Below are 21,854 nucleotides of genomic sequence, written 5' to 3'. Positions count from 1 at the left end.
CTGTCCAGCTTGCACCCCTTCATTTGATACTCGACTCGTCCAAGCGCACCTGCGTCAATGGTCGCGGCCTGTGACGGAGCGTAAGGACAAGCTGGCTTGCGTTCAACAATAAGTCGATCGGGGGGCATTCTCTACCTCTGCCCCCATATTGGTGTCGTCACTGGTCACGACTAATGTACAGTCTGCAGGAAGTAAATTTTGATCACTATTTTAAGGCCGAATGACACAGAACTGGATTTCCAGTAGGAATGTCCTAGTTGGTGCTGGACTGGCTACCCATCTGCTGGTTTTCGTCTGACACGATATTTGTTACCCCCTACATTTTGTTCCCATAAGGCATTGCACAAAGCAGACAATCTAAAAAGATGCACGAGCAATTTGTAGAACGTTCTAGGAGAATTACTGCTGTTATTAAAAAGTAAAGAGAAATGCATGAACTAGAAAATGTGGAAATCAATGAGAAATAAACAAAATTTTTAATGAACTAGGGTATGCATATTCATACATGAGATTCACAGGATTCATTCATTAAAAAAATATATTTTGTTCAACTAAATATGTCAAATATTTAATACACTGGTAAAAATAAGGATTTTGATTATCGCCTCTAACATTTGTCGTGTACAAATCTCATCGCTTTGGATAAATTCCTAAATGTTAATGAATCCGAATGCACATTATCTCTGTTATTTTCTTTCATCGAGCAGCGAACAAAAACAAACACCACTTCGAAATTGCTCAATAAAGTCAATAAACTCGAAGCCACAGACAAGAACCTTTCTCTTACCAAACTCAGAGCTTATTTCACATTACCAAACTTTGCTCTGATGGCTGTTCTACAGAATCCAGCCGAGAAAGCCAGTTGCAATCGTCAAAACCAGTCAAGCAGGCAGCCAGGCAGCCATCATTTTCGGCCAGATAGTCAGTCCAGCGCAAAGTAGGGCATTCCTACTAGAAATCCAGTTCCGTGTGATTCGGCCTTTAGTCACATCCATTAAACTGTATATACAACTGGAAGGACTCCTTTACGGCGTAAAAGTGAAACAGTTTCCTCGCTTAGTTACGTCAGATCACGAGAGATCAAAAGCTGAGGCAGATGAATTTTTGTATGGGGTATTTTTACTACTGATTATTTAATAAAAACAAACGATAATTGCTTAGAAAACATTAACAAGGAGTACGTCACCTACATTGAATTACCGCGATGTCACTGTAATTTTATGACGTCAGAGGTTCCGAGTTCGAATCCCGGCCTGGGCATGGATGTTTGTGAATGTCCATTCATCAATTTCATCATATCATCACTCATCCTCATCTTCACAAATTATCCAAAAAGCGGCACAAGAAGCGAAGTAAAATAAACCAAATCAATCAATCACTGCATTTTTAAGAACACCTTATAGCTCTTATCTACTCTTATGGTGGGCGACCTACATGCTGGCAAGGGAAGTGGGGAGCGGGGAATACGCCGCAGAGCAACCAGACAAGAGCGGTGGCGCCGAGTTACGAGGTCGCGGGAGGAAGTGCTGCCCGCACCTCGTTCTACAGGTTGCTGTATTTCTTATCGCACTGGATTGGTCGCTTTCCCGCTCCCCACTTCCCTTGCCAGCATGTAGGCCGCCCGCCGTAAGAGTATACAAGATATATAATAAAAGTTGATTAATATTGGGATTCCGCAGCTGCTGTCCGCATTGTGTTAGAACTTGCGATCATATTAGTAACTAAAGCTTTGTTATTTTAGAGTGAAATGTTTTTCGGGGGTAGAAAACAAACCTAAAGTGAACCAATTGAATCAAATCAGAGAAGTCATTAACTTATGCATATTGAAAATTTGATAAATTACTCGTGAAAGTGTCACGTAGATAATTTTACCACCATCTGAATTATTTTAATTCTCTCTGGAACTTTAGCCTCTCTCCATGACTCAAATAATTTTATATATTTATGATGTGTAACATTCCACTCGGTTATAAAAAAATTAAATCCCCGTTGTCAAGGGTGTACTAGTCGCAAAAGTAGGATCACTTTTCAAAACCAATCAACATTGCAGAAGAATTCATCTATGAATAAAAAGTTACGAGTATTACTATTCTGATCATTTAACTCTTATTGGTATTTAATTCTAAGAAAAATATCAGCAAGAGGTAAATATGTTTGCTAGAAACGATTACTTAAATTTATACTTTCTTGTTTCTTTCACAACATGTACATATTGTGTCATCTACGAGAAAAATAATTGATTTGAATTAATAAATATGAAAGCGACCACACTTTTTATTCATAACATACTATATCCTTACATATTTCGCCATCTCTGATTTATTATCTACAACTTTCTGTATACAAGAAATTTCACATTTCTTTTGTTTTTCTTCATAACTTTTCATTTTTGGGAATCTGCACTTTCATTTTAGAATATCACAAATCGAAATCAGTAATAGAAGATAATTCGAGAGCAGAAAAATCATTGTAGAACATTATATATATAAATAAGAAAACTAGGCAAAACGTCAGTAAGAGAGAATTAAGTTTTCTGAAAATATATTGGTGTTATGCTTTCGTGTCATCTTAAAAAAGAAACATTTTAAGCGAGAGAGGAAAGATATGGTATGAAAGAAGTGGTATAGAATGAGTGAAAGGAGGAGAAAGAAATGAAGCAAGAGGCAGGGAAGGTTAGAGTAAGGAACGTGAAGGGAAGTAGAAGAAAGAGAAAATAGGAAATCAGCGATAAATAAGAAAAAGGGAGAGAACGAAGGAAAGATAAAATTAATGGGTAGAAAGAATGAAGGAGAGAGAAATAGATAAGAAAAGAAAAGAAGGAAACAACAGAGAGAATAAAGAAATAAGGCACAGAAAAGAGAAGAAAATGAAACAGAGAAAGGAAAAGAAAATACACAAAATAAATGACCAAGAAGAGAGGACATAGGCACGTGCTAAAACTATGAAAAGAGTAATTAAACGTAGAAACGGCATACAGGAAAAGAAAAACTGAATAAATGCTAATAAGAGGTAGAATGGAAGACAATTTTCCCTAAGTCCATGAGGGTGAAATGACCCCTTCCACCCCAACCCTCCCTGTAATGAAAAACATTGTTTCCTTACATTTTGGTGGGTATAATGAAATCCCTACTCAATTCTGACGCTCGCATTTGAACTTGTGCTTCCTTATGGCTCAGTGGTAACGCCTTCGCCTTGTGATCAACGAGTCCCGAGTTCCATACCCGGTATAGGCACATAGTGGTTCGGATTTCACTCTGAACTTTAGGTCGGTACAGAATTTCGTGACTCAAAGTCGACTGTAGCAGTAGAGGCGCTGTGGTCCACTCGGTATGATGTCTAGCTGTAAAGCTGGAGACCCTGGTGGTTCGATTCCCGGCATGGATAATAAACCAATGTCCCGGCTTGAAGTAGCTCTGGGATTAGTCCAGCCTCTAATAAATGGATATGAGTCTCCTGGGGTAACCCCGGGGCGGTAGCGTAGCGCTGACCAAATCATCTCCATATACGGCCACGTTTGTGGTCCTACCTTCGCACTTCCCATATACCTTCTTGGTATGTTGCAATGTTGAAACTATTTTGGATAATCATGTATAGGGATTCTCCCCCCCCCCTGCTTATCAATCTCTTATCTTACTTCTATGGTCTTTCCGAATTGTAACGTGGTTCCCCTTGTAACCAAGAAACCCCGTTGGAGACACATAGCGGCTCGATTTATTGAGTGATTTGGTTAATTTGCTTCGCTTTCCTGCCACATTTGGCTAAATCGCGGAGATGAGGATGACATTGGAAAAGGGACAATCATAAAGAATACCCATGCCGAGGCCGGGATTCCAACTCGAAACCCCTGTCGCCGTACATTGCGCATCGGATCCCGCTTTAAACTGCTGGTAGATTCGAAAACAAACTTAATTTTTTTCTAACTTCCTCTGTTTCTCCATGTTATTCTTCGATTTTGTTTTTGGTCCTCTGTTTGTCTTCTTTCTACCTCTATTGCTATATTTCCTTCTCTCTCTCTCTCTCTCTCTCTCTCTCTCTCTCTTTCCGTTTATTTCTTTGTCTCTTTCCCTACCTTTTTCTTTCTCTTCCCTCTGTTTCTCCATATTTCTTTTCGTCTTTGTTTCTTTCTGTCTCTCTTCATTTCTTTATTTCCCTACCTATTCCTTTGTTTTTCCTCTGTTTCTCCATATCTCCCTTTCGTCTCTTCCTTTCTCTCTATATCTTCATTTCTTTATTTACGGAATTTGTTTCTCGTCTGTTTCTCCATATCTTTCTTTCGTCTCTTCCTTTCTCTCTATCTCTTCATTTCTTTGTCTGTTTCCCTATCTCCTCCTTACTTTCCCCTCTTTTTTCTCTAAATCTATTTTTCATCTTTGTTTCTTTCTCTCTCTCTTCTCTTTCTTTCTTCCCAAACTTCGTTCTCTCTTTCCATTCATCTCCGTCCCATTCTTTGCACATCCTTCTTTCTATCTTATTTCACTCTCTTTTTACCCGTCTATATGGTTCTCTCTGTGATATTTGCTCTTAATCTGATATTTGATATCTGCCCACCCTCATGTGGGTGGGCAGGAGCCCACTTCCTCTCACCCGGTGGCGACGCCTCTGATCTTGTACATTTTTGCTCGTAGCTTCAGTGTCAACTTTCATATCTTGGATATTCTGGTTGTAACGACTTGGCAACTCTGTGAACAATTAACGACGTACAATCTCCTTTCATGCTGTTCAGATGTACTCGTGGTTGTTTTCGCACCCGAGAGTGTTGTTATGATGGAGGAAGACATCAAAGATGCTTCCAAGGTGAAGATATTGCCTTGAGAACGACGCGCAGATTCTTCCCAAGAGCCAATGAGATCTTCGGACACCTCTCGTGGATCGCTACCGTTTTATTGCAAGAGCTCACCGTCAAGGTCACGGGGTGATTAATTGCGTCACGCATCTTTTGCTCATCCTGTTGCTCCCTATCGCTCTCCGAGTTGTCAGCACTTGTCATGAGAAAGTAGCGCCCATGTGTGCTTCTGGTCTTTAGCAAAATCCGCACTACAGGGTGATCACAAAGTTTGGAACCAATACTAGAACTTGTGAACACAGGTGAATGTAGGATCTTTTTCTGTGAGATCACAAAATAGGCCAACTATACAATTCAACAAGTAATATTCTTCTTTATAATATCACAGTTTATTTTACGTAAAAAGTGGGGAGGGGGCAACTGCCCCCTCCTCCCCTAATCGCCGTCACTGATAGAAATTATGTATACGTTGTTATATATCTTATTTTTCAAAACGTAGTTAGTAATCATGCGTCACTAATTAGTCGGTTAATCAAATCATGTGATCCAGGCACTTTTAAACATTTTACAGCTATGGTTGCAAAAAAAATCTAACCAATTGTAAAGAACGCAGTAACATTATAAAGTCATAGTATTCGCTGGTTGCTATGTTTAGTAATTACGTAAAAAGTATAAATGCAATTATGTGTAAAACGAATGTAATATTCATAAAAATCAGAATCTAAATCTCCATAACGACCTACTTTTTAAGAGTTTTGGTACTAAAGATACCTAGGAGACTGTAAGTTACAACTATATTATTGTGGCCAACGAAAATTTACTTCACCAACAAGAATTAATTACTACTAATGTTATTGTGCTATTGTTGTTAATTGTTATTATTATTATCAATTATTAAAATGTTGATATAATTTTCTTCCACAGATAATGAAAACTTTATGTTGTTTTGCAAAATAATTTAATTCGAGGTTAAATCAGCAACCTTTATTTTTTAAAATGAATACCTAGATCAAGCACCGTATTTGAGATCCTTGCATGGATCTGGGTATTCTTTTTAGATTGAAAACAGTGTCGCTAGTGTTGCTAGTTTCAGTCACGAGCGGCTAGGAACTGCCTTAGCACCTTTGTTGATATACGAGGGTTGCTCCTAAAGTAATGTCTCCAATTTATTTTGGAAAAACCACAGCAGATACAAGAGATTACAATACATCATTGAATAAAGCACACTTTCAGCTGCAAGACACTATTTTTCTATGTAATCACGACCTTTCTGTACATATTTTTACCAGCGATGAACAAGAGGCTGTATGCCACGCTCTTAAAAATCTACCAACAGATTTAGTCCACTGTTTCACAGCTGTGATGACGGCATCAACTGTTGGGAATTGTTGACCACGGAATGCGTCTTTCATTAGCCAGAAAAGTTGGAAATCTGACGGAGCCAAATCAGGACTGTATGGTGGATGTGGACGGACAATCCAGCCAAATTTGACAATGTGTTCCTTGGTCTTGAAACTCGTCTCTTTTTGGTCCTGTATAAGGATTCGCTCTCACAAACTTAGTAATATTCCAGTTTCCTTAACATTGTTTCCAATGCATTGAAGCCAATATTCAGCTCTATGCACACTTCCCTGGTCGTTATTCGCCGATTGAAGCGGATAAGCTCATATAAACGCATCTCATTTTCTGGTGTGACAGCTGTGCATGGCCGTCCCGAACGTAGTCTGTCCTTCACTTCACTTACCCCACCGAAACGTTCCACCCACCGCCTCACTGTGCTGACATCCACCGTCTGGTCTCCAGCAGGCGTCGAAGGGTTTCAATTGGTGCAACTTTTTCTGTGTGAAAACGTTGCTTCAAACGAACATCCAAGTCAGACCTCACATCTGCGGGCTGCCTCTCTGTCGCCATCTATCGCACAGAAACAAACTATCAAGTATATTTCCAGGATGACTCAGCTTCCACTACTGTATCACCAACAACCACCTACACTGTCACCTAAAATGAGAAAAAAATTGGAGGCATTACTTTCGGATTAACCCTCACATGCTAACAGAACCAAACCTAACCAATCCAAGTAGAAATAAGCATGTAAGCATGTAAATTGGTTAGGCAGTCCTGACGACGTGATTCGAACAGGTGGTCTGGGGTTACCAGCCAGGTTAAATTGCAGATCGCTTCCAAAGTTTCGAGCGCATACATTGCTTTCATCTTCAGGGAATGCAAAAATGGAGACCTGTGTATTTTGGACTTACGTGGCTAGGTTAGGCATGTAAGGTATGGTACTGCTAGCATGTATTTCCAAGTTGCTAAGGCTGTCCCTAGCCGCTCGTGTTTAAATCATGGGTAGTTCGCATATTTTCCGAAGGTTTCAGATATCTTGGCGCTAGTATTCTTCAGTATACTAGTTTAAATATAGGCAAGTAAATGTCGGCAGTTTAGAACAAGGGCGTGCCAGAGAAGGAAGAATGCACAGGAAGGAATCGAGTCACGAAATACGTTGGAATGTCACGATTCTTGGTGGTTGGAATGCTGAAGTCCGTGACCAATGAAAGATAGAAAGAAAGGTTCAACACGTTCTTGACCAAAACACTGCCTAATTGCAAGTAAACTCTGCCTTTAGCGCTGAAGGACCACGAGTTTGAATATTGTCTATGGCATGGGTAGTTCTTATTATTCTGCTTTATACTTAATCGCCTTCATAACTTCGTCCTCATTGTTGCGGTAACATTGTTGCCTTGTAATTGAGGGTTCGATTCAAAGATAAATTGGGGGGGGGGCAAGATCGGCATAAACAATACTTTATATATGTAAATATACAGAAAATGTTCCATTCTAAGTGAATTTTTTTTTGGGGGGGGAAGAAAGTGCCTTGCCCCCCAAAAGTTCGATTACCGTTTTGGAGTAACTCCCACTGTTAACTGCAATACAATCCCGATTTGTCTGTAATGATGTCGCGTGTAATGAGGTTAACGGCGATATTACGAACTTTGTTTCCAGTTCTCATTATGCTCAAATACGATATTTGGAACTGGACCTACAGTTTAAAGTACCACTAGGTAATGTACACACTGGGGATAGAACCAGGACTCCTTGATTACAAGGCGACAGAGTTATCACTACGGCATCAGGGAAGCCCAACGTAATACGAACATTAGAGGTTGATAAACGAGAGGAAGTGTACGTAACGTTATTTCAAGGTATCATCTCAGCATTATCTAGAAATGATCGAGGAATCAAGGCCATGATATCTGAATCTTATTGCAACTTATCTTCAGTATTCTACTTAAATAAACTGTAGCTTCATGCCTACCTCACTGACGTAAGCAAAATAAGGAAATGATGGTCAGCCCTTTTCCGAATATTTTAGAAAATTTAAATTTTCAAATGAATGCAGTAAAAAAACTCGGGAAAATCCAAAGAGGTAAATCCATAATAACTTTTAAAACAATGATTAAATATTATACTACAAAATATTTTAGTGTATTCCCCCAAAACGCAGTGATATCCAGCTTTACAATTTTAGCTCCCTCCGAGAAAAAGAATATCCTGTGTACTCTATAGGCCTGACTATGTGTACGATGTGAACTTGAAAACAGCCTCCACCAGGAGTTTCCATTTTCTTCTCACGATGCCCTTATAGCGTTTCAAGATTTTTTTGCAGCGCCCAAGTTAGAATGTAGGCCTATCTAAGACTTGCAACGCTCAGTTAGTGTGGTTAGGTTGCTTGCCTTAAGTTAAAAAATAAACACATATTTCATACTTAGAAACATATTATGGAAGAAGTACTAAATAAACACATATTTCATACTTAGAAACATATTAGGGAAGAAGTACTAAATAAACACATATTTCATACTTAGAAACATATTATGGAAGAAGTACTAAATAAACACATATTTCATACTTAGAAACATATTATGGAAGAAGTACTAAATAAACACATATTTCATACTTAGAAACATATCATGGAAGAAGTATTAAATAAACACATATTTCATACTTAGAAACATATTATGGAAGAAGTACTAAATAAACACATATTTGGAACAATAATATCATTTATTGAATTTACAATTGCAATTAGTGGGACAGTGAAAATATTGGAAACTTTCGCAGCGCCCAGGTAAGCCTTAGGGCGCCGCAGCGCACACTTTGGGAATTACTGGTGTATACCATAGTAATTTCCATCATCATTGTGTTTTCTTTGTTTGTAATTCACATTTCCTTTTGCATATACAGTGGAACATCATAACCGACATGATCAGGGGACGTCAAAATGGCTGTTACTAGAGGTGTCATATTCGGAAATAAACTTACAGTAACTATAAAAAATCGATGTTTTATTATTTAAATGCTTTGAATTCCTTCTACATTTAGCGAACAATGTACATTTTTCATATTCATTTGTAATGCAAAATATCTCCAAGTTTCTATTTCTCGTATACATTGATGGTTTCAACTTTTCAATTAAAAGTTTATTGCTTGCGTGTCTGCCATTCTAACATATGCTACTCATTTCACAATACAAAAACCGTATGCATTTTTGAAACAATGAGTTTCAAAAAGTTGATACTCTCCAAGCACCAAAAATAAGCAAGTACTTTTGGCCACCATCAAGCAATCCCAACTTCTGTGCGGAAAATACATTTTACCAATTATTGCAACACTGTTACATCCGAATTTCAGAAATCACCATTGTTGTTTCTCACTGTTCACTCGAAGGCAAGTCCTCGTGACTCTGACATAGTGTAGCCAGTGCTCCAACTGAAAGGTATGGAGAATGGTTGTAGTAGGAGGAGTGCGAGTCAGTGATGGTAATTGGGTTCCAAAACTAGGAAGGGCAAGGTGCAAGAGGGGGGGGGGGGGCAATGACAGTTTACTTTTTCTTGGTACATAAGGTTTAGCATAGTGCTGGGGTAAAAGTGGCAAAAAGTGGGGGCACTGCCCCCCTAATTGCTGCCACTAGTAGTTATGCCTTAAAGGTGTTCGCTATGTATTCAGAGGTGTTCGGTATGAGATGTCTGTATTTTACTAATATAGGAAGGATTTTTTCAAAGGGGCTGAAATTTTAAAGGTAGATATTATGCAAGTGCAGCGGCGGCGATTAGGGGATCTAGTTGCCCCCTCCCACTTTTGGCCACTTTTGCCCTACCCCTATGTTAAACATTATCTTCCAAGGGGAAGTAAACTGGTCTTGCCCCCCCCCCTTCCCGTCAGTTTTGGTACCATGCTATCCTAGTTTTAGAACCCAATCGCCGCTACTGCGCAGGTGTCCGACCGGCCAAACAATAAGCTTCAGGAAACCCAGACTTTTCGCCTCCAGTTGTGGGAGTTTCAAGGGGGCAAAGCGTTGTTGCTGCACGCCTGATTTTTGCCCAGTTGTACACGGCACCTTGTGCTGTCAACATACAAGAGGCACGTAATCGGAGACCCATTCGCTTGCTACGCCGCGGCAATAATTAGGCTTCGCCGTGCTTGGCCTTGTTGAGGGTGCCACCTGTTTCGAAAACGACTAGAAACGAAAAATTTGGCAACGCAGAATTCGACAAGAATTTCCTCTGAACACGGCAACTGGACCAAGCCAACTGGTTCAGAGTTTCATGTGGCCCTTCCGAACTTGAGACAAAAAAGACGAAAATAGAATTTTTGAAGTTTATTCTTTCGCCGAACAGACTTTAAAGGGACCGGTATTCACAATAAAATGTCTCGATACTTACTATTTTCATCCTTCTACTAAATAGTTGTTAAAGTACGTAAATTATAGGAGCGGATCATTTTAAGGGGATTTGCATTCACCACACTGTACAGTGGTGGAAAAAAGTTCTTCCCCATAAGACTTTAAAGGCAGTAAATAATGCCGGAAGGGTAGGCAACACACATTGCACCATTAGGTGATCGGGTGATTCTGTCTGTCTCAAGAGCAACTCGTCTTTCATGCAAAAGCCAACAGGCACAGGAGATGTAGGAAAGTCACGTGACTTGTCAGGTGGAATGTTGTTCGTCAGAAAATCGCCTTTTCTCAACCCAGGTCGCAGAACCGACAAGAGCTAAACATTATATCTCCGAAAATGATTCCCCTAAAAACGTTGAACGAAACGCTAAAACAATTCTTGCCTTAATTACTGTACGTGCCGCAGTAGCACAGTCGTTAGGGCGTTTTATTACCATGCGAGAGATCTGGGTTCGATCCTCGACGGGGGATAATCGGGATTTTGTCCACCTGTTCAAGCTGCTTCGGTGCCCACCCAGCGTCGTATAAAGTCGGTACCTGGAGGAAACTCTGGGCAAGGGGGGGGGGTATGGCGGCCAGGAGCGTGGTGTCGATCACATCATTCCCACCTTCGGCCTGATGAAGAAAGCGTGGGGCCCTAACTCCACTAACTCTACACCACCTATACGCCTTCATGGCTTGGTGCAAAGCACAAGGTAGGACTTTGCATTTTAATTTACTATACATCCCAATTTTGTCGCAACAAAACTTCCCAATCTCTACGTGGGCTTTCTTCCAAGTTCCGTAGGGATGTGAATAGGCTCCAATATTTCTGGAGACAATTCATACATGTTATATTTCCTTATAAGAACAACAGCCGATATATATATATATATATATATATATATATATATATATATTTTTTTGGGGGGTGGTGGTATAATCCAAACATGTGAGTTGATCCTTTTCCCACTACTCACTCCATTCTCAGAAATAAATCGCAATTCCAAACACTGAAAATGCAGCACTTTCTACAAGGTGGTTATAATTAAAGTGACGGTGTTCAGAGTGGTACAGCACGGGCTGTAATGAGAGTAGCAGTCTGAAACTTCGTAGATATGCTAATGAAGCAATGCGCTCGCGAATTATGCAAAAAAAAAAAAAAAAAGTTCCAATTCTCGCCACCAGGGTAAAAAATGGCGCTGTAAGCAGTCAAAACTTGGTATAGTTACAGGAAAAACAATATAAATCGCAGAAAACAATACTCTTTGTAATAAAATATCGCTAAAATTTCACTATTCGAATTACATGAACATTACTAAAGGAAAAAGCAACAAGCGTCACCAACAACAACCAGGGAGCTCACACAATGGTTAGGCAATGTCAACAACTTTGACGTCAGAGTTACGGAAAATTTCACGTTGTGACTGCTTACAGCGCCATTTTTTACCCTGGTGGCGAGAATTGGAACTATTTTTTTTTTTGCATAATTCGCGAGCGCATTGCTTCATTATCATATCTACGAAGTTTCAGACTGCTACTCTCATTACAGCCCGTGCTGTACCACTCTGAACACCGTCACTATAATTATAACCACCTGGTACATCTTAGCATGCAAATATCTACATAGTAGCAAAGTAATGTGTGGAAAAAGAAAAAATAACCATTTGTAACGGCACTCTGGAAATCTTTTAGTTCATTTTCTTTCAATTTGAACTGACATTCATAACATTCATTAACAATTCCAATATTGACAAAAGAATAGCTTAGGCGTTCTGCTACTTTCAATTCTTCATTATCGTAGTCACCGTAACTTTCTCTCTCTCTCTCTCTCTCTCTCTCTCTCTCTCTCATTCTTCCCGATGGCACTGAAATAGAGGAGTCGCCTTGTAATCAAGGAGTCCCCTGTTCGATACCCGGTGGAGACACAGTGGTTAGGATCCCACTTTGAACTGTAGATGCAGTCTCGATTAGCCTTTGTGTGCATAAAGTGGACTTAAAATACCAAATGAAAATCAAAATCGCCATAATTCTCTACAAAGCCAGAGGATTCATTTTTGAAACCTGTTGAGGCTTAGATGTAGCATTGCATTCGTATCATTACCCATCATCTTCGTCGTCGCGATTATCGCAAGAGGTAAAAATGCGACACAAAATACCCCAAACAGAAGCTTGGAATCAATCTGAATATTTGTTACGTTGGATACGTGGTAGAATTGTTTTAAATATCACTTCCTGTGATGTAATAGGGTTTTTGATTAAGGACCATTTGTATAATGCATTTCGTTGATGCGAACAATAAGTAGTTTCACGTTCACCACACTCTTCAGTTGTTTAGAAATCGTAAGGAAGAAGGATCTCTAAATTTCCGCTTTCACATGTCAATGAAACTTTAAAATAAGTTCAGTGTAGGTCACAAAAGAGATTTACATATTGTTATGATATCTTTTAAACACCACGAAATTTAATTCCAATAGAATACGATACTACTCCTTACGTTCCTGTAAATGTTCACCATTAGTCTGGCGAAAGAAAGTAACTAAGATTTCTGTGTTTCCTTGAAGAAAGATAAGGCGCCTGCTTGTAGTAAGCAAGCACCAACTGCTTCGATCAGTGAACTTCACTGCCTGAGTGACTCACAGCAGGCCTGCGCTCGTTCCAGTGTGCGTATGAAACAGGTATTTTATTTCGTTCGTTCCAATCCACAGTTATATCAAGCTAACATTATAATATTTTCGTAAAATATGTAGTAAACAAGTTGTATACATTATGGTTTTCCAGAGTGTTGTTGCCTGCTATTTACACGCGGGAGATAGGGGTGTTGTAAACATTTCTGAACCCGAAGGTCGAGCACGAAGGAAAAGTTGTGTAAACATTGGAGGTAATAACAAGGTAATAGAAGTTGAAGGAAATGCTGGAATAAATTATATCAGAAATTGAGTAAAAACAGTTCTCATCACACATAGGGCTATCAGGTCACTCTTCAGCAGAAAGTAGGACAAATTGTCTCAAAGTGTTGGACACGAACGCATTTGCAGTAAATATAATAGGTTACTAGGACATCTTGGCATATAACGAGAATATGACACATCTTCAGCTCAATAATTAATGTTGAAGTGAACGGTTGAGTTCAAAATTCCTCAACTGCTAATTAATAGCACGGCTGTATGTGATTTCAACTTGTGTATGTAAGACAGAACGTTGTTCGTCGATGTGGGGCCAGGAAGTGAAAACAATCCATGAATTCGGGAAGGAAAAAATTCACAATTTCGTAAACAAAGTCTGGAAGTTCTTGTTTATTAATATGTAAAAAAAACTACTATACACTGGGAAAAAAACAGAATTCTGTGCCTTATTTCTCCAATAAGGAGAAAAATTACTTGTTACTTCGAACAAATCACCGACACTTATATCGATAAAACTTCACAAAGTAAGCATTTTTATACATATATCCGGACTTTTTCGAATCTAGAAAATCGTGAAGTAATTTCTGAGCTGGGATTGTAATTGTTTTTCCGAACGTCCAGTAGCAACCATGCACACTCTTTGATTTAAGCATACTTCTCCAAGGAACCACGTTATCTTAGACTTCCCTCAGTTTTTCTGTTTCTCCATCTAATTTGAAGTTACGTGATGCTCAAAATACGTATAAGACATTTGAGATTTCTTTCAAATTCCTTCCGGAGGCCAGACACAACTATAAAATGTAGGAGACGTCCGGAAATAAGAATGATTCTTATAAGTCTTTTTATTTTCTTATTTAGTGTCGTTTTTCTTTCACCTCTTGCTAATCGCGACGACGAGGATGAGTGATATGATGAAATTGATGAAGGGGCACTCACAAAGAACACCCATACGCACGACGAGATTCTAACCCAGGACATCAGACATCGTAGCGCACTGTATTAACCACTCCGTCACGGACGGAATTCTTATAGCCCTAATCGTTCCTCAAGCATTTTTCCTATCTTTAACTACACACGAAACATAAAGAACAATCTAAATAAACAGGTGCCAGTTCACACTCTAACCGTAAAAAACATATGCATGTGAAAATGCAAAATAATATTTATTTTTAGGTAGTTGTGACTTATTATTGTATATTAAAGAAATATATTAGTGATAAAATGACGGAAGTAGAGGAACATCTCCAATGAAACACTCATGCCTTATGGATATTTTTATTTCTTGCCGAACAAGGTTCCGAGTTCGAGTTCCGACCAAAATGGATTCATTGTGTATGTTCATTCATGTCTTTAATGTAATCATAAATCGTCGTCATGAATAATTTAACTTCAGAGGAAGAAAACTGAGGTAATTACTAATAAAAACAATAACAAAACAAATTTGATCTTAAAGCCCTGGCTTTGCGCTACATATTCCATCACGGGGATCATAGGCGTGCGCCCATGGGGCCAGGGGGAGGGCAAATGCACCCCTAATCATGGACGTCTGCAGATTTTTTCCACGAAGAGACAAGCAAGGTATTTTTCCATGGGGCATATTACCCCGATAATAGTGTTGCATTATCGCATTCCTGCATCCACATTATAATAATTAATGAAAATCATTATGACTGAAATCAAATTATACATGTGAAAACGTACTTTTGGTTGACATTCGTTTTCTAAGGGGAAGATGTGGCAATCCTTGTTCCCCTTCCAGACATCTATGCCCCTATATTATTATATTTTCACCTAGAAATTTAGGATAGATGAATCCTATCGCCGTTATTAAACTATATTATACTCTTAAAGAAAATTAAGTATTTTCAAGCCGATGAAAGTTCAAGGCAACTACGGGGGAAGGGGGTGTAGTGGCGAAACCACAGCCCCCCACAACCTTGAACGGAAATCAATTTTAGGGGGCAAACATGGAAGTAAAGGAAAGCAAGAGTAGCAGAATCTAAGAGTTGCAGGACAAAAGGATACTCAAGATGGATTTTGTTTTCACGTCTTTCTTGCATTATTTCTTCCAGACTGCCAAGAGCACCTGCGGGGGGCGGGGGGACTGAGCTGCAATTGCCCCCTTGATTTCAAATTTTATACAAATATAAATACCTTTTGTAAAATGTTCTTGCTCGCTTCGCTCGCAATGTCTGCTTTTCTTGCAGTCTAGTCAAGTTCAGAGCCGTAGCTAGGGGTCGGCGGGAGTTAACCTTGGACGCCAAACGATCTAAATGAAAAAATTGTAAAAGAGAATAATATGGCGCTCCATGAATTTTTTTTCCCCATATTAAATCGACATTGTTTTTATTTTGCAAAAATTTGAATCTGAAAATTTATTGGTCGCTTTGCTCGCAATTTGTTTTCTGTAATGCATTTTATATTACCGAGGAGAGAAGTACTGCTGCTAAAAGGTTTTCTTTTAAGTGCATGAACAATTGTTGGGAGGAAAAGGAACGCACAGATTTGAGAGACAATTTATATGATTTTTACTGTTGGTATATATATGTGTGTGTGTGTGTGTGTGTGTGTGATGGTGTGTGTGTGTGTGTGTGTGTTGTATATATATATGTATGTATGTATTTATATGTGTGTGTGGGGCGGGGGGAGGGGTGTATATATAAACACACCCATCAATGCAATAAAATTTAAACAAGTGAGATGAAATTACGTTATTCTTTTCCGGCCTGAACTATCATCAAGGCTAACCCCCCCCCCTAATCAGAGGGTCTGCGCACGCCTATGACGGGGACTGACACTTTACGTAGGTGTAGACACGCTTCGTACAATTTGATGATATCGCGATTACGTAATGGATGTGCAGCTACTTAACTGAAGCTCCCAAAATTCACATTTTATTACTAAATTCTAAATTAGCATAATATCACATAGTTTACCTATTCATAATATGCGCCGCTTTGGTGCACTTTGTGGATTGTGCATTAATCAACATCAGGTTAATCGCGGCAGGCAAAGTGGAGGGAAAATGACAATGAAGCACAACGAGGGGGCCCTTGGTTCCCGATTAATGAAATTTGTCTACATGCAACTGAGTCGCTGCGTGAAATCGCTGAAAATGTAATTTATTAATTTCTTAATTTTGCTTGTTTTATATTGCTTTTCTAGCACTTGGCGTCAACAAAGACGATGAGGATGATTAATGAAGTTATGAAATGGATGATAGGACATGATGATCCATGTCTTACACAAAATTCTAAGTTGGGACTAATGAATAGCGATTCGTCTTATCATTAGTCAAGTAGTTGTTTTTAACTCCAATCTTTTTCAAGGACTTCTGGGTTGACAGCATGTGTGTTGCGCGATGATGATTCGACGAAAACCACCATTTCAGTGAACTTTCTTGACAATGACTCTAATATCAGTAAAGAGAACATTTTCTTACGAATAGCTGTTGTTAAGAAACCAATTCCTGAAACTTTTTCTGGTGGTCTCACTGCACCCAGCTGTTCTTTGTTATGGCTGGGCTTGGGGGTATGACTCACGCTGCTGTCAATACTCAATCATTCCCGAGAATCCAGGTCCGCCAGGCAAACCCAAGCGACAATTTTGTTATTTGGGTTGCATAGACAACAGGCTTTAAGATGTTACGATATCATAGGTCTCGTGGCCCAAGAACTACTTTCCATGACTGTACAGCAATCCAAAATGTCAAAAAGTCGGCAAAAAATAGAAATTTTTACTTTTCTGTAAGGGGATATAACATTACCACTTCTGTAAATAACTAAATGGGGCATGAAACTGCCATATAAATTTTTCCCTAAATTGATTATTTTTTGTTTCTTTTCGGGCCTCAAAATGGCGGTTCGTGAAAATTGAATTTTCGGACTATATATTGTACTTATTTTTAAGACTTGTTGTAGCAATTATTTTTTCGACGGGCAATATAATTATGCTAGGTAGAATCACAACTTCTCAGTAATGCACATAAAAAACACACATTTGAATTACAATAAAATATAATGTTTTTATTTTTGACTTGAAATTACAAAAGTTATCTTGAGTTAACATAGCTTTCGCCGCTATTTCCCGAGAAGATTCCTAAAGTTAAGGATACTTTAAAGTATTGTGAAAACGACACGGGAGAAAAGTTTTGCTACTTTTTGCTATTTTTGACAAATTTAGCTTATTTGTGAACGTGTGCTCCGTTCTTAATGGGTCAGCTGGCAACCCTGAATCAAACGTGGTCACGTGTGCGCGGGCTAGGGGAAGAGGTCGTCTCTGATTTCGGTATCAGCAGATGCTTAATATTAATACATATAGAACTAGTGCAGTGTAACAGAAATTTATTCAAACGTCCCCAACAACCCCTAACGCCTCCCAAAATCTTCATCAACACCCTCCCTTAAATTTTTTCCCAAAGACTCGGCTGTGTAAATACCTTTATTGGTTAAACTAATTGTATTAATTTTGAATATCTTTATTGTATTTCACAATTGATAAAAATGAGAGAAAAGATCACGTTTAAATACCAAGCTGAAACGCAGGAACGCACGTGTGGGTGAAATTTACAAAGGCGATGTTTCTGCTGCCCTGTGAGGGTAACTAAGGAAGCCACATAGCTGATTCAAGGTCATGACATTGGAAAGTGTTTACTGGAAAGGTACTGAGAAAGGTCGCCTCAGGCATACTCATTGGTAAAGATGAAAAAAATATTTCAAAACCTTTTGGGTCATTTTTCACCCATTCATGTGTCCTTGCGGGTTAATGGTGAGGGTGTGTCATGGAAATCCACGAAACATTATTCCTGAATAATCTGATGAAGATAAAAATTGTCAAATTAATAATTTGTTTATTCGCGTTAGATTCTATAAATTTTGAAAATATCGCCTAAGATTGTGTTAAACCTTTAGTGTTGATGTGTCGCGGTGCTGCAGCAAAGTATTCTAAGGATATGAAAACTGTTGCGGAAAAGAAGATAATTTTCTTAAAAATAATTTCAGTTGACTTTAAAAAAAAATGTATTTGTAGTTTCTTTTTCTTCACTCTATTCAATCTTAGAAGCAGATATTAGTTTTGAAGAAAGTAGCGACAAAAATAATAGGCGATAAATGAAGAGCCTCGCCTGGAAAATACGTCTAAGGAACTCTCATTCACCACCAAAGTACATTTAAAGGAAGACGGAAAGATATCGGAACTAGTAAATAAATATTATTTAATGCCTTAAAATATATTAATTTGTCTTTAAAGTGATTTGATAGGAAGTCTGTTTTCCTCGCTTTAAACATATTGTGCATAAATTCATTTTAACGACACTTCTCACATTCATTATTACTATTATTATTATTTTATTACTATCATTATAATCCTTATTTTCATTATTTTTGTTATTATTTATTCTATTTCTGGAAATGAATGTTTAGTTTTACTCTGGTTTCAAGTGTGTATTGAAATAGGCCAAAATTATACTTTTTGTATAAAAAACAAAATAATCAATCTCATGTGAATTCTGTGGACCCAAAGTGTGATAATCTTACACATTTGTATTGATTTAGGGGTCAAATAGCAAGCTCCTGATTTTGGCCAATTTTTTTCGCATTCCGGATCACCGTGCATTGGTTTCTTCCTGTTTTCATTTGAAAATTACGATTTTCTCAAAATTTCTGAAGGGGCTGTAGCCCAATCAGTTCCTTTCTCGTACGCAATTGCTGTATTTACAATATACTTCATCACCACTTTTTCCGCGAACGGATGAATTGGAAAAACTAATATTCCTAGGAATGGCTTTCCTTTTCTCGAATGTTCGAGTTGCCCAGTCGCCTCTGACATTTAGAGAAGACGTTACAAAACCTTGTGGAGGAGGACTCGTGGGAGATGTAGCCTCTCTTTCAAGAAAACGAAAACTTGTCCTATTGCCCGCAGCTGCTGGCCTTAATGCACGAGGAATGTGTGAGCCAACGCTGCATTCACTACCAGAGGGCAGGCGGTGGAGTGGACACCTCCGCAAAGCAGATGCAATCAAGTGTCAGTCACGAATATGGTTGAAATGCCAAGTAAATCCAAATATCTGAAGAAGCTTCAATTACACAATAAATATTTCCCGTTGCTCTATTTCTAGCTTGGTCAAGCAGTATATCTCTCAGACATCATGTAGACAGTTGACCCCTATTGACTGCTTAGTATCTCTTTGACCCGAGAAACGCTTAAGGTTAAAATATGACAACAAACAAACAAAAACTTCCGTTATATCCATATATGCTAGGAAAATGTCCATAATATGTTCCATTCTAGTCAATAAAACATCATGGAATCATCCTTGTGATATCCCAACAACATCCAGAAACTGTTATTTTCGTATCAAAATAATGTCCAGATAAGATACAAACGTAGTCTAAATGATATATTTTTCGTATCGATACAATATCAAAACTATGTAAAAAAAATGTCTAAATAAAAGCATAATGTCCAGATAACGTCCCACTTGTCCAAAAGTGATCAGGATATGTTCATAACATATCCATTTCTGGATATCACGTATATGGACAAATGGATATCCAGGAGACATCTAGGGGCCTCCCCCATGGCGCAGTGGTAGCGTCATTGCCTTGTAATCAAGGGGTCCCGGGTTCGATACCTGGTGGAGGCACAAGTGGTTCGGATCCCACTTTAAACTGTAGGTCTAGTCCCGATTAGCCTTACTGTGCATAAAGTGGACTTAAAACACCAAATCAAATCAAACCGAGGAGACATCTAATGGATGTCTATTGGATATTCCTGCCAATCTGTTGGATATTCAGAAATTCCGACACGAATATCCAAGGGATATCCAATGGATCTCTTTTGGACATTTGTGTGCATCATGAGAAATTTCCACCGCCTTTGGTGTAGTGCTAAAGTTGTCAAGTTCTGTGTCCGGTGAAGACACTCTGGTTCGAGTCCCGGCTAACCTTACCGAACATAAAATTGAATTATTTCATATACTTTTATATTGCTTACATTGCTCACATTTTACCTCCAGATGGCGCAGAAGTAACATCCTTCGTCATGTTATGAAGTGTATCGAATTCCAACCCTATAGAATCATTGTAAGTGGTACTCTTATCACTTTAAACTGTAAATTCATGCACATTAAATATATTCTGAATATCAAGTGGACTTAAAATAAACTTTCATAGTGATATTCGCTTCTCGAGGAAACATTATTGGAATCAGTACTTCAAAGAACTCCAAACCAACGTATAACGAGACCCATATATGTCACATATTCGGTTTCCAGCGACATTAGTAGGAATTAATAACAGCAATGATATCAAGCCGACTTCCGTGGCCGAGTGTATAGCAGAGCGAGCTACGACAACAGTGGTCCATGGTTCGAATCCTGACCAGGAAATGGGCGTTCTTTGTGAGTGTCCCTTCATCAATTTCATCATATCATCATTCATCTTAGGGCCTCCCCGATGGCGCAGTGGTAGAGTCGTCGCCTTGTTGTCAAGGGGTCCCGGGTTCGATACCCGGTGGAGGCACATGGCACAGTGGTTCGGATCCCACTTTAAACCGTAGGTCCAGTCCCGATTAGCCTTACTGTGCATAAAGTGGACTTAAAACACCAACTCAAACCAAACCAAATCATCATTCATCTTCGCGATTACTGTGTGGGTAGGACACCCCTGGCACCCATAAGGGTGCGGGTGGGAGGGGTGACATGTAAAAATAATCGAAAATGATCGATATTAGTGTGGAATCCATACTTTTCAGAGTCGCTAAGATGAATAGTGACACTCCCAATGCCGATCAGTTTATTTATTCTTGCTCTTGGAGTTGGAATTAAAAATGTTGTTCATAAATTGTTGTTAAATTTATATAATAGTGAATTTGTAAAATATATTACTTTATAATTTGTATACCGTACTTATACTTTTAAATACCGGTAAATAAAATTAGTTACATTTTACGCTATAGTTAGAATTCATTAAATACCCGGGCAACACCGGGTAATCAGCTAGTTGATTCATATCAATAGAAAATAAAAGCTTAACGAAAACGTATACATAATAAAAATATTTCAACTTGTAATTTATTGACATTTTAGCCACTTGGTAATGGAATTAGTTTCCTACTTTATAAATGTCTTAAATATATGAAGATAACAAAAGTAGTTCTTCCATAATTTTAATAATATTGCATTTTAAAATATTTACTAATTCAATTTTTGCTGTAGGCTAATCACAATATAAATATGTACATAAAGTGGCTGACACATTTTAATTATTATTAAATCAGAAACTAATGAAAATGCAAATAAACTGGTTACAATGATCGATAGATAAACTCAAGAAGTTTCATGTCTTGTATCGGAACACTTCTATGTGTGTTCATTTTGTCGCACGGAAAATGTCAAGATGATAATCGATTTTTTCACTCGTTCGGGTACCCGAGATCACGCGACAAAACCCCA

The sequence above is a fragment of the Lepisma saccharinum genome, chromosome 18 (assembly GCF_977018435.1).
Source record: "Lepisma saccharinum chromosome 18, izLepSacc3.1, whole genome shotgun sequence".
In the NCBI taxonomy this organism is placed as follows: domain Eukaryota; kingdom Metazoa; phylum Arthropoda; class Insecta; order Zygentoma; family Lepismatidae; genus Lepisma; species Lepisma saccharinum.
Note: the sequence above shows the minus strand (reverse complement) of the source record.